General features: G+C 41.4%; 1 protein-coding gene across 11 annotated transcripts in view; it reads right to left on the bottom strand.

Moving 5' to 3' along the window:
• Positions 1–17894, bottom strand: part of Lepr (leptin receptor) — a 179865-nt gene that overhangs the window by 104677 nt on the left and 57294 nt on the right. For 6 of the 11 annotated variants that reach the window (NM_001429454.1, XM_087660349.1, NM_001429461.1 and 3 more), the window contains 1 exon segment: positions 5739–5771. The gene's annotated coding sequence lies outside the window, so the exon portion shown is untranslated. 11 annotated transcript variants of the gene reach the window in all.

Genomic DNA, 17894 nt, shown 5'->3' with positions numbered 1-17894 from the left:
CTTCATGAGACAGACATTTGGTAACAGCTGTTCTTAAACATGACTTCACATTTTTTAAAGCCAATTATAACGTCATTATAGAAGCTCCTGAGAATCTCTGTATTGGCTAGTATTTAGTATGAATAATTACCACACTTATTACCACACATGGTGAAACTTAGGGTCTCAGTATGCAGCTCTGGCTGGCCTGGAACTCCCTGTGTAGTCCAGACTGGCCTCAAACTCAGAAATCCTCCTACAAGTGCTGAGATTAGTAAAGGCATATGTTAGCGGGCATATTTTGCAGGGTTGGGAATTTAGCTCAGTGGTAGAGCACTTGCCTAGCAAGCGCAAGGCCCTGGGTTTGGTCCTCAGCTCCAGAAAAAAAAAATTATTTTGCACCATGTACTGAAATTCTTGTAGTCTTCCGTATTGTCAGCTTCCATTGTTCAAATACATTCCTCAAAGCACACATGTTGGAAGCTCAGCCTATGGTAGAGCATTATTAGAAGGTTAAGGCTTAACAAGAACTGATAAGGTCACATGCAAGTTAAGACTGTTGCTGGAGTGGTTTGATTTGGGTTGTATTTGGCTTTCTTGGCCTCTGTCTCATGCTTGTTTGCAATGCTGTCAGATTATAATGTATCAAGAAATGTCCCGTACGTGTGGCCTTTTGCTGTTGGAGTTTCTACCTCCAGAATCCTGGAGCTGAATATTCTTTATGTTCTCTTCTTTATAAATTCTTCAACTGTGGCATTCTGTTACAGCAACAGTATGAAAGGGAATAATTGGGGGGGGGGGGGATCCGTAAAGGAAAAGAAACTAAGTATCCATATTGAGATTCTACTTTAAACTTACTCTAGTCCTTTTACAGTGTGAATCTCAAGCGACTGATTTGAACCCTCGTTCTACACTTCCATAGGACAGGACGTTCTGAAGGTTTCAGGGGAGGAGTCATCTCACTCAGGGAAGTGGGTCACTGGGATTGGGCCCTACAGGGGGTACTATCTTAGCTGCTTCCAGACCACTGTGATAAGAACAGTTGTCTTTCTCCACACCCTCTAGCCTACATGCTGGTCTGTTGCACTGACCGGAAACAAGAGACTTAGACCCAAATCCTCTCAAAACTTGATCTAAATTAGGATTTCCCTACCTTTAGTTATATCTGTCATATATTTGATCATATAATCTCAAAAGTAACGAACACCTTCATCTATTGCAGTCGTTCTCCACATGTGGGTCATGATCCCTGGGGGAGTGTCACATACCACATATCCTGTACATCAGATATTTAGCTTATGATTCATAACAGTAGCAAAATTACATTTTTAAAGTAGCAACAAAATAACTTTATGGTGAGGGAGGGGCGTCACCACAACAGAAGGAACTGCATTAAAAAGGTGCAGGGTTAGGAAGGATGAGAACCACTGGATTTCTGTCAATGAAAATAGCCAGTCAGTCAATAGGAAAAAAACAAAAACAAACAAACAATAATCCTGAACAATTCTGACATGCTACTCCTAAGTCCTAGAGTTAACACTGAATGAAACACACACACAAAATTAAAATGTGGGCCCTTGTGAAGTTCTCATTCTAGTGGTAATGAAACTGAGAAGCATGCACACAGCATGTTAGAGCATGAATAAATGCTATGGAGGAAAAAAGCAAAGGAAAGAAACAGGAAATATATACATTGCAAAGTAAGAAGCCAGGCAAGTTTAACTATTGCCTGGAGACATTTGAACAAAGACCTAAGGGATATGTGTGTAACAGAGCAAACTACGCAGATATTCCAGAGATGAGCACTCCAAGCAGAAGAAACTAAAGTACAAAGATGGTTGCTGATACACTCAGGGAAAGCCCAGGAGGAGGAAGAGATAGGAAGAGGAAGGATGAGAGCACATAGGGGCTCATAATTATGACAAAGATTTGGGCTTTGACAACGTAAGAACTGGAAAGCCATCAGAGTATTCGGAGCAGAAAAGGGTCGTGATCTGATGTGTGTTTTACTAGGATTTTTAAGTTTAGGGGCTGTAGAGATGGTTCAATGGTTAGCTCTTCCACAGAACTCATGTTTGATTTGATTTCCCAGCATTTCCCACATGAAAGCTCACAACTATAGTTGCAGTGAATCTGACACTCTCTTCAGGCCTCCATGGGCACCAGAGATACACATGGTACACCTACACACACACAAAGTACCCTACCCATTAACACATAAATTTTATTTTTTTAATTTTTTTATTATTTCTTCATAAGTGTATATGTTTGTGCACATGTGTGTGCACACCCATAGAAACCAAAAGAGGGTATTAGAGGCCCCTAGAATTAAGAGTTGGGTGATTGTGAGCTGCCCAATATGGGTGCTGGGAACTGAATCACACTCCTCTGGAGGACCAGCAAGTATCTTAACTGCTGAGCCATCTCTCCTGCCCCCTCACATATATTTTAAAAGGAAAACTTGTTAAAGAATAGATTAAAGAGGAAAAAAAGGACACGAACAAATTAATAAATAGATCCTTGGAATAATACAAAAGTAAGGGTAGACTGTAATGGCCACTGAAGTTATAGAAGAGATTGTGGTCTGGATTTGTTTTAAAAATAGTGCAAAGATTTACCTTCACATATATGTAGATACATATGAGCTCTGGTAGAATATAAAGGATCAACAATGACTCCCCACTTTAAGGGCCTAACTAATTTCAAAGATGAAGATGAGAGAGACAGTTTATCGTGAAGATTCTATTTAGAATACATTGAAGTAGGATGTATAGTTATAGAATGCCTACTAGATGACCAAGAGAAAATACTAAGCAGGAAGCTGGGAAAAGAGGTCTGAGGCTCGGAACAGGAAGCCAAGACATGAACTGTCATGGCCTAAGTCCTCAGTACACAGTGGGTCACAAGGGATTTTCAAGAGTAGAGGGAGAACAGAGCAAAGACTCTGAAGAGCGGACCACCAGAGTGGAAGAAGGGTGGAGCCTGGGAAAAAGACACTTGGGAAGCTTACCATGCTGTCCTGGGTATCAGGTAAAAGATGGGACAGCCGGGACAAGGCTGCTAGTAGGTGAAATGGAATGAACACTCAGACCACACGGCAAAGCTGATGTCATCACAGACCTGATAGCTCCCTAGACCTTGAAGAACTTGGGCAGAGTATTCAAAACTAATGTTGGATAGGAATGAGTTTAAAGAGATAAAAAAGTAAAAAAAGAGAATATAACCAGCTCATTAATAATATTTTGATTTGAATGGAAGAGAAGGAAATAACAATATCACAGACACAATATATAATCTACAAAAAGATACATTCAACATTCATGTAATTGCTTCTTTTAAAATACGCAAAACAAGGCTTGTGGTAAGGAAGAACAAGTCTGAGTATCCTCAGGTTGTCTTTCTTAAACAATGAGTAGAAAAGCATTTGTCTTACAATTGCCCATTGCAATGATATGCTATATGGTTTACCAGACAATAATTTCACTGTGTGCATCTCTCGCTATATTTGTCAGGGTCTAAATGTTAAAAATGTTAAAGACTAAGATCAGGAGTGTGAAAAGACAACAGATAGTATCACTATTGCATCTGCAAAATCACTTAAAAGAGCTGCAGGTGTCATTCACTCCTTAAGAGTGCTTGCCTAGGAAGCCCTGGGTTCGATTCCCAGCACCCCAAACACCAGGTGGTCCAGACCTGTAATCCCAGCACCCAGGCAGCAGAGCATGAGAAATCCAAGGTCATCGTCAACAACAAAGTGAATCTGAGGTCAGCCTTTGCTGATACTGTTTGTTTGGTGGTAGTGGGTGTGGGTGGGTGTGTGTGCTTCAGAGGGAATATTCTAAACTATAAAAGATCAAATTTAAATATAAACCCCAAAAGCATGTACGTACAAAGTCTGGCCAGTAGGTGAACATTTGCACTTTTCTAATTTAATTAAAATTGGAATTTGTAAATCACAAAATCTTAAGAATTTAAACTGAGCATAAATAAGCCTTTTCTTCATTTTTGACTCCACGGGACATATTTTAGTATGAGTGTTTGCCTCTAAGGATAAAAAAAAAAAAATGCAATACAGTGTCTGCCAAAAAAAAAAAATTCATTTATTTTCACTTTTTTTTTCTTCTGGATATGTTTAGGTCTTATTTCCAAGACCTCCCACTTCACAAACACAAACCATTTGGTCCAATATTAGTGATCTAAGTGTGAAGCAATGACTGTTGTTTCCTCGATAAATTCGTGGGAGAGTAAAGCCCCACATTGCAAAAGAGGAAAGGGTCCCTGCCAACCTCCACTGCTCCCAGAGCTGTGAATGAGCTGGCCTGGATCTAAGCATCAGATGCCTGCAGTGTTACCATTGTTTTTCAAGCATGCACCAGCAGGGTATCTGGGCTCTAAGACTCCCAGCCTAATCAGCAAGGAATCCACTTCACTCTGCTCGAATTTCAAAGGAGATGACCCTCTGTTTCACGAGGTACTGTGAGAAAGACAATTTCCAGCCAAAAGACAGAGAAAGTACTGAAAATAAGTTAAAATCTGTTCACAAAGGAGTATTTCAAACTCATATTGCTCTCTCAGATTGCACACAAAGCGTTTGTGGGTGGTAAGATATTATTTCATTTTAGACCATAGCCAACAGAAGTAGCTAGAAATGCCTCTACACCTAGCCTAACTGGCAGTGTCTAAATCCCAAATAATTTAAAAAATATTAACAGTAAAATATTTGTATGTGGGGAAAAAAAAGCTACTGTCTCATTTTGTGCCCACGTATATGAGTCAAGGTGTTCTGTTTTCTCAAAAATGAAGCAAAAAGTACACTGCCACGTTATAGAACGGGGTGTGTGTGTGTGTGTGTGTGTGTGTGTGTGTGTGTGTGTATTCCTAATTTCTGGTTGATCTGTTTAGTTAACCTCTGCTATTTTCTGGGATTCATTCCAAGATTATAAAACCTATCGCTGAAGTTGTCATCTCTGTTATTGAGATTCATTTCAGAGAAACTCTGAAGTGGTCTGGAAAACCACTTTTTAAACATTCTGCGCACAACTTTATGCTAAAAAGCCACAAGTGCCACACAGTAATTGATGAGAAACCTACAATTTTTGGCTTTCTACATTTTTTTTCTTCCAAGTATACAATACAAAAAAAGTACTATGTTAAAGCCACAAGTTATTTATGTAATTTAGGTACTTCTTTCTTTCTTCCTATTTCTTCTCAGTGTTTCAATGTTGCAGACACTGGTTTAAAGGTAACCTGATTCTTTGAGAGCCGGGTGATCTATTCTGGTATAAACTATATATTTCCAAGTTCTTTACAAATACAATGATTTCTCTACCACTATTGCCTGGAAAATCCTGAAAACAGACTGTTAAGGCACATAAGAACCCCAACCCCAACACCAATGGAGTCTTTTAGTTTCATGAAATTAGCAAGATTGGCAATTACAGAAGTCTACATTTTTAATATGGGATACACCTGAGGTATTATTAAAAAGCCCTCAGAAATTAAATGAATCCAACCCTCTAAATATGATAGACGAAGAAACCCATGGAGATTAGGCTAAGCACACACCCCTGAAGATAAATTTGAAACTACAGCAGAACTCAGGTACTATGGCTCCGTGTCCGCAGCGCTGTCGCTGCGCTTGCGTCACTGTCTGGATACTCATAGACCCTTCAGTCCCCTCCGAAGAACTCCGCTACAGGCAGGAGTTCACAAGTAGCGTCGCACCCAGATACCCAGTGTCTTAGATGGCGTCAACATACCTGGATTTGCAGAACGATTCCTCGGTCGGGTCTGGTTTTTTCCTCACCACTGCAAATCCTTTTAAAGGAGTGATCCGACTAGGGCTCGCCTTGGGGCTTTGGTTGGCTGGAAGGCTGGCTTTTCTATTTGTTTTGCTTTTAATTTGCTCGGAAGGGGAAAGAGGGTGGGAAACTTAACCCGCCCTACAACACATTTTTCCCTTGTGTCTTTCAAGCCAACCCACCCTCTTTCCGCCTCCGGGACTTAAGGGGTTGATGGCGCAGCCCCAGGCAGTTTCCAAAGTAGCTGGAGGCCTGGAGAAGTTACGTGGCCCTCTGCAGGTACCGCCCCAGTCTGCCGCCCGGTCCCCGAATGTCCTGCGTCCTGCACAGCCTTGGATGGCCCCGCGCCAAGGGTTGAGGACTGGAAGAGGGTCCCACCTGTGTCCTGGAGTGGCGTAAGGCAGGGATGCCTGGGCTCTGTGCCGCTGGCTCAGAAGGTGCGGGCCACCCGTGCGCGGGCGCGACGCTGCGGGGCACTGGCCACTCAGGTGACTGCGCGGCGGGGACGCTGCGCGCGTGGCCGAGGCCGGAGCTTGGGCAAAGCTTTAGGGGCTGATTCTGTTCTCTCTGGCCTCTACAGCAGCAGATGTGGGAAATGCTACAGTAATAATCTCAAGGAAAGTGCGAAGTGGGAAAGAGAACCAGGAAAGATCCCAAATAGAGAAGTCCTGAGCTCTGAATCCCCTGATTTGCATCCTCAGCCTTACTTGTCCCAAAGGTAAAGAAGGCATTCCTGCATCTAATTGACTAATAACATCTTCGTTTTCCATCCTGGAACTCAATGACATTTGATGTAGCAAGTTACTGAATAAATAAATTAATTGATTAAAAAAATCTGTCCTTAGAGAATCAGAATCCAATCTCAAAGTACATAGACATTTGTTGCTCTCAGCTCAAAATGTGTATTCACTTATCTGCTTACTTCCTTAATGAATGTTTATTGAGGACATGATGTATTATATTACTCTCTCTCTGAACTTGGGGAAGGTGGACACAAGCATTTATAAAATTCCCAGCTGTACAGTTGATCTGAAAGCAAAACAGTAAAGGTGAAAGAAAGAAGTGAGTAGAGGGACTTTAGATTGGGTAGATCTATTACAAGCAAAGGCCTCTCAAGGTTAATTTGACCAGTGTTCTCCTAGGAAAACCTTTGAAACTGGGTTCCACAAATGAGTTACCTGAATTAACCCAGCCACAAGAGAACTCAGAACAGAGCTCCTGCCCATTACAGGAGCCGGTACAGAAATTGCCATGCGTGAAATCTGTAATAGACTCCTCCCTATAGACATGGGCTTTCAGGACCAGTGGCACTTTTCTGACAAGTGGTGGCCCTGTGGATCATATGTTGAAGTCACTTTATTCAGAAATGCCACGATTACCCATTAAAAGGTTTCATGGGCATATGAGGTAGGCAACATTAACCTAGAAATGCTAAGCTTTGGTGGAGGGGGTGATGGGAAACAAAGCATAAGGACACATGTGTATGCAAGTGCCATGAGGAAATCCGTGACTTTATATACTTGCTGAAAGAAAGAAAGAGAGAGAGAGAGAGAGAGAGAGAGAGAAGGAAGAGAAAGAAAGAAAGAAAGAAAGAAAGAAAGAAAGAAAGAAAGAAAGAAAGAGAAAACCTGTGCATTATAGAAAACGAATGCTTCAGGAAAAAGTTCAAACCTCAAATTCTCCATTTCTGTTTGATTCCCAAGCATTGCAGCACACTGTAAGCCATCATTATTGCCAAAGTGTATCCCACCTAGATATCCCACCTAGACATATTTCTGCACCATGACATAGCATGGAGTGTCCACTTCGGTAGCTCCACAAAGCATGTATATTCTAATTAACTGGACATCTTTGAGTCTCAATCCTGATGACACTATGCTTGGTTACTTATCTCAGCCATGGTAAAGGACTATTAAGGAGTAAATGGTTAAAGGAAATCACAACCAACCTGTTAAGAACTGTCACCACACTGAAAACCATCTCTAAAATGAGATAGAATTTACCAGAGCAAAACAAATTAACACCCTGACTCACTCCATATTTTTGGAGGGAAGAGGGGGAAAAAAATCCCTAAAAGGAAATGTAGTGTAAAAAATAAATTAATGTGTTCACCCATTTTCTCTTTAAAAAAAAAATCAATAGACTGCCCATTTACACAGAGGCAAACCCTACTGGGCACAATCAATCACGAGTGAGCTTACCATCACACGAAGTGGGTAAAATATTTTATCCAAGTATTTTGGTTGTTTGGTTCAGAACATAAACATTGCCTGATTACTATGTTGGTAAGCCTGATGCTGCTCTTCTTGGATGCCTGCCCGTGACTTCCATGACTCTCTCCAAGATCACCTCTTTCCTCATTAGCTTTTACTCTCCCATTGCCACCATGTAAAAACTAACAGACATGTACCCACCACACTGAACCACACTGGTGACTTACAGGCATCATAGATTCATCCAGGACCCAGCCCTGTGGCTGGTGAATTGGACGTGACCACATTCCAGGAAGGAACGCCTTGTTGTGTATGTACAAACACACACACACAAACACACACACACACAGACATGCATGCACGCACACGCATGACTGGACTTTGTGGCATAGGTGCATGAACTCCTACATCTAACAATAAAAGGAGGCTGTACTTGAAAACTAAAAAGATGTTATAAGTTTTTTTTTTTAAAGAAATTCACTAATACAATCAATAACAAATATTCAAACAAAGTCCTGGACCTTTGTATATTTAATTTTACTGGGCTGCATTTGCTTATAAATAAGAAAACTAATTAATTAAATAATGGATTCTGAGGCCCAAGTAAACAGTAGCAAAGAAAAGTTTGGCACAATGATGTTTTAAGTTGGGGTCAGATGACAAGCCATTAGCTGATATTTGGCAGACCCATTTACTTAAATAAGTAGTAGCTAGCCCCTCTCTCTGTACCAGAAATACGTTTAGAAGGGGGAAAGTTCAAAGCAGATAACAATGTAAAAATGAAAGCCTATGATCAATTTTCCATAGTGACACAAATAGTGTCCCTAAAATACACTCACTTTTCCAAAGACTTTAGCAGGATAAGCAAACTAAACAAGAATAGTTAATAATCAATGAAAGAAAAATAAAATGTTAAGAAGAATAAACAAATCTGAGGTCTACCATTTGATAAACAGGATACTATGACCAAAGCAAGCTGAGCTAATTCACAGGCTAGCAATTCTGCCTTTAAATCAATGATATTCAAAGGCTCTTCTAATAAGTGCTATCTCCGGGCTCAGAATTAACCAGCTCCTCTGCTGATCATTAAATATTATAGTATATATTGTACACTATATGTGATATATATCATATTATATACAATACTAGTGTTGTTGATCTACAAATGCTTTTTGAATAAATAAATGCCATGAAAAGAAACATGGTGGGGGGACAAATATATTCAGAACAAATACCTGTCAAGCCCTAAACTGTCAAACACAAGAGGCTAGAGATGAATCAGTGCTTAAGAGCATTTGCTGTTCTTGTAGAGGACTGGAGTTTGATTTCCAGAACTTACATGGTAGCTCACGAATGCCTTAAACTCCAGCCTCGGGGACTCTTGACACTGTCTTCTGTCCTTAGGCACCCACATGCACATTCAAATACTAATATGCACACAAAAATAAAATAAAATAAATCTTTTTACAAAACAAATACTAGCCGGATGTGGTGGCATATGACCTTAATCCCAGCCCTGCTGACGCAGCGGGAAGAGCAAGAGTTAACAGGAAGAGGCAAGAGGCAAAAGGCAAGAGGCACCTCTGAGTTCCTGCTTACCAGCTGAGTGTGTATGCTAATTTCACAGTCAGTCAGGCAAGAGGTCATTCGAAAACAGCTATATGGGAGTATGTCTCCTTAATAAATGAGCCCTGGGAAATAGAACCATTCATCTGGTCCTGAGAGACTAACGCAGCCCAGTCACTTTTCAGTCTGTTTTCTCACCTAGTGCCACAATCCATAAGGCATTTAATCTAAATTACTCCCCCTAGGGAATGCTGTTGGCAAGGATACAGAAGAATCCTATTACCTTGACTGCCAGGGAAGTTCATAGCCCCTTTGTACACCGTGATAAAAAAAAAAAAAAAACAAAAAAAAAAAACAAAAACAAAAACAAAAAAAAAACTAAGGAGCAACAGGCTGGACAGATGGCTCAGTGGTTAAAAATGTTTACTGCACAAACAGGAAAAACAGAGCTCAGAGCCCAGTATCTATGTGAAAAACCAGCCTAACATACCTCTGTTACCCCGATACTAATGGGGCTAGAGGCAGGGGAATTGCTAGAGTTTGCTGACTGCTTGCCCAGCTGAAAAATACTGGGTTCCTGGGGTTGGGGGTTTTGCTCAACAGTGGAGTGCTTGCCTAGTTAACATGAGGCCCTGGGTTCCATCCTTAGTAAAGGGACAGGCTCAGGGAGAGACACCAGCCTCAGAAGATTCCGGCAGTGAGTGCTAGAAAGGACACCTGAAACCCTCCACTGACCTCTATGCACATACAGGCCTGCTCATACACTATACACACACCACCCACCCTCACCACATGCACACGCACAGATAGCATTGTTTTAAGTTTATATTAAGAATGCAAGTTATATCAGCAATGATTAAATATTGAAAGAGTGTACCCCTAAACGGGGAGCCGCGTCTCTCGCTCCAATCGCGGGGTGGGGTGCCCCCAGGAATCACGAGTAGCCAGTCTTGATGTAACAGCAAGAGGTAGCTTTATTAACGAGATCCCTATTAGCGGGATCCCGGGTCGATACGTATCTCACACAGGAGACAGAGGAATCGACCCCGAGCTTCCAAACTCGGGGGTTTATATAGGGGAGGTTAGGGGCATTCGAGCGGTTACACATGATTGGTCATTTCAAATGGTACACAGTTACTTTCGGCGCGAAATTACATCAGCAAGGAGTACGTGCTATCTAGCAGCTCAGCAGTGCGGGTAGGGTGGCTCATCTCACTCAGGGGGGTGAAGGAAGGGGAGGGGGTGGCTACGGATGGTCAGTGTCCTTGGGGCTGGTAGCTGGTCCGGCAAGTCCTATCTCTGGCTCTCCCTCAGGCACGTCCGGCCCTGCACATCCGGACTCTGACAATGAGTAGCCTTTTTAAAACTCTAGTTCTACAATATCAGTACAAGAACACAATTTTCCCCCCTCTGGGGTTTTTCATTAAAACCGGTTCAGTACTTCATGCTGTATCTTTATATTTGCGGTCTCTCTGCCAATTTATCAGAAATGGACACCAGAGTGTAAGAAAATTTCATAAATTCACCAAGTTTTACATGTGAGCCAAATTTGTTATTTCCTTGCCCCTGAAATATGAGAAATAAAGTTATGATAATAAGCATTGGGAACGCACTCCTGAAGCATTGTCTGAAAGGGGGCTATAAGTCCATGATTGGGCTGAAAGGAGAATTTGCAACCAAATACAGTTTTCACAGAAATGCATTTTAATTTATGTCCCTAAGGAACTCAAAATGGTCAATACTTCTGATTTTCCTGATCTGTACACACACACACACACACACACACACACACACACACACACAGTACGAACCAATTTTCACATAGCACAAGTACATTGTTCTCTGCAGGAATATAATGGGATTTGAGAGCAAAACCCACCAGGCCTATTCACTGAGTGATAATCCAAGTCCTCTAGGTACCTACTACAGAGGTTACAGATTCATGGTGAAGAGCCTAAGGGTTATTTTTCCAGAACCCTGGTTTGGAATTAATGGATGGTGAGAGATAAGTTATCTCTTGCCTTGGCCCTTGGTGTAGCTCTGAGGAACTTTCTCAGCCAGTTCCCTTCTCTCTCCTCTGCTCAAAGAAAGCACCCCCTGTGTTCCCCTTGACTCTAAGCCCTTGAATCTAGTCATGCTGTCAGGTACAGTATCTTGGCTGCAAAGGAAGGCCACACACAGCATGTGGCCTATGCCTGTGACTCCAGCTGGAACAGAGCATGGGAAAATGATTGGAGACAGGTCAGTCCAGATTGTTCTCTGAGGCTTTTCAAACAGGATCTGGGAATGAGATACCAAGGTGTGCCAGCCAAGGCAGGAAGAGTTTCCCTGTCAGCTGCTGAGTTCTGTTTGCCTACACGCTTCCCCAGGTCCAACCAACAACAGATGGACAGTATTTTTCAATTGTGTGTATACTGATTATGTGTTGGTATTTCTTTGTCATTATCCCTTCATGACACAACTCTTTATATCATACTAAGTATTCTCATTAATGTACAGGAGGTATAGCAGATGGGAGAAACTGTAAGAAACTTGAATATCCACAGATCTTGGCATCTGTGGAGGTCCTAAAGCCACTCTATGGCTGATACAGGGGCCAGCTGCCTGTGTAGCTGTGAGCTGCAGCTGAAGGGCAGCCACGTGAGCAGCACACCCTGTGATGAGACACAGAGTGAGACTTTCAAGCCATATAAATAGATGTCATATATTGTGGCTGTTTTGTCATATATCTGTTTACCAACGGATAGATACTGTTAAAGAATCCCTATTCTTAATTTTTGCTTTGTTTTGTTTGTTTTGTTTTCACATCTAACTTTCAAGCAGGGGACCATGGGAGGGAAAAGAGGACGGGGTCAGTATGAGCAAAGTCTCTGATCCCTGGACGTCTGTTGAATTTGGCCTCGGCCTCTTCTATCTGGTTTTGGGTGTTGATCTACATGGATCCCCGCCAAAGGCTACTTGAAACTAGTGACTGTCCTTGTTTGCTCGATGCCTCCCTGAAGTTCTCAGAGACATGTGCCCAACACAGCTTGGGTTACAGGCCCCATACTGAGGCTTCCAAGCCAGTCGGGGTATCTGTCTCTTGCTTAGGAATTCTTTTTCTTCTAAGCTTTGTTGAGTTGAGTGAAAAGGGATGCTAGCCCTTTCTGCTGCACCGAGTCTCTCAAGACATTTCTCTCCAAACTCATTGAAAGCATCTACATCTGCTTCCCACCAGACTCAATCTGAGTTTACTGGGAGCCTGAGACCCTGTGTTCTGGTTTATACTGCCTGTCCTGACCTTCTAGAGCGCAGTTGATTTCAAATACCACTGAGCACAAATGCCTGCTGAATGCCATTCTTGATATAATTCTCCCAAGGGCGCAGGGCCCTTTAATCTGTGCAACATCGATGTTGCATCTCTTAGTTTTCAGAGTTTGATTTTTTTCTTTTTAAGCCTCGAAACACAACATGCTATGACATCTCCTCTTTTGGTAATGTACCAAAAATACAATGGGTTATGAGGATATATAAAAAAGAATGCCAGGGTGGTAGAGCACTTGCCTAGCAAGCGCAAGGCCCTGGGTTCGGTCCCCAGCTCCGAAAAAAAAAAAATGCCAGGGAATAACTCAAGAAGCAAAGGAGTTGGTTGGTTGGTTGGTTGGGTTCTAGAAGGCAGAGCCAAGCACTTGGAATGACACACAGAACCAAGGAGCAGACCCATATTTTCTTCATAATCTCCTGTTCTCGGTATTGTACCCTCTGTCGATGGTTATTTTGGTTATCTTCTTGAGTTATCTTACTCTCTGCTTCCATTTTTTTCCACTTACAATAATTCCAGCTACATTTCTATTACTCACACCCTGTAGAACCCCACCCAACATGACAGACAGGCCAAAAGACAGTGGGTTGTGTTATCTCCTTAAAACAGGGATATTTCGATACTCAAGTAGCAGGAAAATCAGACATGTGGGTGGTCCCCAGAAGCCCTAAAGTCACTGGGAACCTCCATGATCTTAGCTTTTTAAAAAAATTTCAGGCTTATCATCATCATCATCATCATCATCCTCATCATCATCCTCATCCTCATCATCATCAAGCCTAGAATCCATGGTCTTCTTGCCTCTGCCCCACAACAAAGGGTACAATGACTGGTGTGAACCACCTTGACAAGCTTTCCTCACTTTTTTGATATGAGTATAGTATGCACACTCTATGACCAACTCCCTCCACATTATAGAAAATCTACTGAAGCCAACTCCCTGACTTTACATAAACTACTTCCCAACAAAAAGTAAAAGGAGAAAGGAAAGAGGAAAATCTCCTATCATTTGGTTTCCATAGTAAAAATTTAAAAAGAAGGAAATTCTTGAGTTTATTTATTCTCTCATGTCAAATAACAGTTGGCATTTGGATTATAACTATAGGACAAAATTCTCTATAGTTAAGATTTATAATTTAACTTTTTTATGTGTACAAGTGTTTTGTCTGCATGGTCTAAGCATATCACATGCATGCAGCACCCTCAGGGGCCCAAAGAGGGTGTCACGTTCTGTGTAACTGGAGTTACAGATACATGACTATACATGTACTAAGGGTCTGTGTGAGTACATGTTTGCGGATGCTGCTGGCAACTGAACTCGGGAGTAGCAAGTGCTCTGAACCACAGAGTCTTCTCTCCAGCCACTGATGAAGCTTTTAAAGCAACATTTCAGATATGCATGAAGAAAAATGAATTTTAAAAGATTGCCTTGTATTTTTGTATCACAGAAAAGAAAGGTAATGAGAATAAAAACACACAGAATTGTTTCAAAACAAGAGGCAATTAAATGTTAATAACTTTGCAAAACAAAAGTTAAGCATGATTTAATACAATAAATGGGACATTACATTCTCAACTTGGAATGATTTAAATTCAAAAAGACTGATGTAAATACATACCTTCGGTTCTTGTACATCACCCAGTCATAGGTTACTTCAAAATTCTTGTTTCAATCATAAATTAGATGTACCTGACATTATATAACACATTTAGTTTGAAACACCAGTAAATACAAATGTCCAGTGTGTGTGTGTATTGCTTAGTGATGGGTTCATTTATAAGTGAACTTCAGTAATTGTTTATAATCAAAGGCTTGGTTATGTTGAAGACATAGACATTTCTGATATATGATCCTGAAATTCCTTTCTTTTTACTCACTTCCCTGCCCCATCAACCGTGTCTATCCCCCACAAACCCATGAACGTAGAATTTCTAACCACTGTCACCAAACATCCATAGTCACTGAGCCATCTATGAACTTCTTGTTAAAACTCCCCAGTGCCCTCCTGACCCCCACCCCATCAAGTTTTCAATGAAACACAATACTGTTTTCAAGGCACAACCACCACATGGCCTAACATCTCCTGTGGCAATGGAAACAGAAAAGAACCACTTGAATTTTTTCACTCTCCTGATGCTATTTTCCCTTTACCAAAAGTGGACAATAAGTTATGCAAACAATGGGACCCCAGGAACTTGAGTGTCCACAGTGACCATCATTGGCAACTGTCACCAGTTGTGTAAGATTCTTGTGGTTAAAAATGAATCGTGGCTGAATTCCCTTTGTATCCCAAGTTGGTTCTCATTTAGATGAATGGTTCCCAGGCTCCATACTTCAAAAGCAAAATTTCAAAAATGTGTGGAGATCCACCTTGCATGTGTTGGTTCTTACCTTTGCCAAATAAGAATTCAGAGAAAATAACATTCTCTACCAACAGCACCATTTCACACACACACACACACACACACACACACACACACACACACACACACACACACACAAACCAAAATAGAAAAAACAAAAACAAAAACAAAAGTCTCTCTTTCTTCAAAAAAAAAAAAAAGATTTATTTATTTCTATGAGTGCACTGTCACTTTCTTCAGACATACCGAAGAGGGCACTGGATCCCATTACAGATGGTTGTGAGCCACCATGTGGTTGCTGGGAATTGAACTCAGGACCTCTAGAAGAACAGTCAGTGCTCTTAACCACTGAGCCATCTCACTAGCCCCCAAATCTCTTTTTAAGTCCAACATAAGACATTGTTTTAGCTTAAAAGGAGAGAGGGAATTCATCAATCCCAAGAATATATGCTAATCATGTCTATCAATATTCTGACAGAGAATAAGTAATACCTTCAAAGGGTCAGATTCAAAATATTTTAGTAAAAAGACGACTTATAAAGGGAAAATTATAAATATACATCTTAAAGAAGATGCTAAAATACACACACATGTGGGGAGAGAAAGTGAGTTCCCTAGAAACCAGCTACAGCTGGAAGCTGTTAGTCCTGCACAGGCTGAGGAGGGAAGAGAATTGTGTTCCAGAGCAAAATGAGAGCTGGCGTTGATTAACAGAGAGAGAGAAAAAGGAAGAGTGGAGCAACCAGATGCTGACTATCCACCATCCTGTCTGAACCAAGCAAAGGTCAAAGTAATAGGGCCTGAAGACTGGCAGTGGATGTGTCAGCCCCCTGGAGCAGAGAACAGGCCAGACAAGGTGAAAAGCAGGAACCATGGAGAGGGCCCAGCAGAGCCCAGCTTCATACACTGTGGATGGAGATTCCATCTGGTGTAGAAGAAATGAATTTGGGGACTATGGAAAAAAAATGTCATCACAACTAAAAATCAACTCAACCTGAGGCATAAATAAATGTTTTAAATGAACATATTTAACATAAATAATACGTTAAATAAACTCAAGGTTTTCCTGGCAGCACTAGCCTGGGTTATGGTGTGTGACTTCACCACAGCCTTGGCTCTGTTCACATGATATGACTTCGCACTGTGCACAGCACCAAGGCCTGCTGCCCCAGCGAACACCACTCAGCTATGAGACCATATGTTACTGTATTTTACAGATTGCAGTGTTTTACTGTACATAGGAAGTTTTCTGCTCTTACAGGAACCTGAAAGGTTAATTATGAAAGAAAAAAAATTTTAGTATTTTTCTGCCCTCATTTTCTTCAGCATGTAAGCAGCGAATTAGTGTATCTGTGTCAGAATGTCTGATTTAAAAACTGCTGTTTGAGTTGCTGGCTTGAGTTTTATAGAAGATTATTCCGTGAATTTTGGGTTGGGATTAAGACAGAATTTCCAACTTCTGAAATGGCCGTACATACTCCTACCCTCTTGCACTACGTCTTTTTGTGAAGAATACGTCTCAGCATGGCCAATTATAAAGTCAAAATGGCAGCCAACTCTGAACCATACTGATGTTCTACATGCTTCCCTGGGAAAGACTCAGCCGGGATCTCACTCTTTATGTTTCAATAGAAACAGGACTCTCCAGCTCCTCAGAGTTCAACCTTGTTTTCGTCATGGATAAGTGGTAATATGATGCATACACCCAAGAATTACTGTAAGATAAACTTCCTATGTCTTATCACCTGCAAAGTTTGAGTTTTATTCCTGTCACACACTAACAGGATAACACAAGTATCAAGTACAAAGGAGTCAGACACAGGAGCGATTTAGGGAGCCCTGCACTAAAACGTACTGATGGGCTCTGGCAATGGAGGGCGGAATGGGAATTACAGAGCACAGTTTATGTATGCATATCAATGACTCTTTTTATTTTCATTTGTTTGTGTGATCAGTGTTCCCAACCTTCCTAATGCTGCAATTCTTTAATACAGTTCCTCACGTTGTGGTGACTCCTCCAACCATAAAATTATTTCTGCTACTTTGTAACTGTCATTTTGCTACAGTTTAGAATTGTGATGCAAATATCCGCTCTGCAGGATATCCGATGTGCAGCCAGCAGGGCCACGACCTACAGGTTGAGAACCACCGGAACAGAGAGTGCCTGTGTATGTAGAGGCTAGAGGTGGATGCTGGGTGTCTTACTTTATTATTCTTCCCCTTATTGTTTTTGAGACAGGGCTTCCCACTAATCTACAACTTGCTGTTTAAACTAGACTGGCTGGCCAAAGAGCCACTGGAATACATACACACACACACACACACACACACACACACACACACACACACACAGACACACACAAAACCTCTGCCAGTACTGCACTTACAGATGTGTGCCATGATAGTCAGTTCTTACATGGACTCTTGGCATTGGAACTGTACCGTCATGTGTGTGCAGCAAACATTTTACCCACTGAGCCATCTCTCCATCCTTCCCTTTTTCATTTTGGTAGAGGAAAGTTGTAGGAGAAATTTTAAGATCTAATGATGCTTGTAATTACACTTGATACTTCCTCAATTAATGGCTCTGTATCTAATGGTATGGCATCAAGTGGTGCTGAAATGGACAACTTATTCCAGGACTTCATATTTATCTCTCTGATTAAAAAT

Source organism: Rattus norvegicus, chromosome 5, assembly GCF_021556685.1.
Source record: "Rattus norvegicus strain SHRSP/BbbUtx chromosome 5, alternate assembly SHRSP_T2T, whole genome shotgun sequence".
Classification (NCBI taxonomy): Eukaryota; Metazoa; Chordata; class Mammalia; order Rodentia; family Muridae; genus Rattus; species Rattus norvegicus.
The sequence above is the reverse complement of the archived record's forward strand: the minus strand, read 5'-3'. Positions and strand labels throughout refer to the sequence as shown.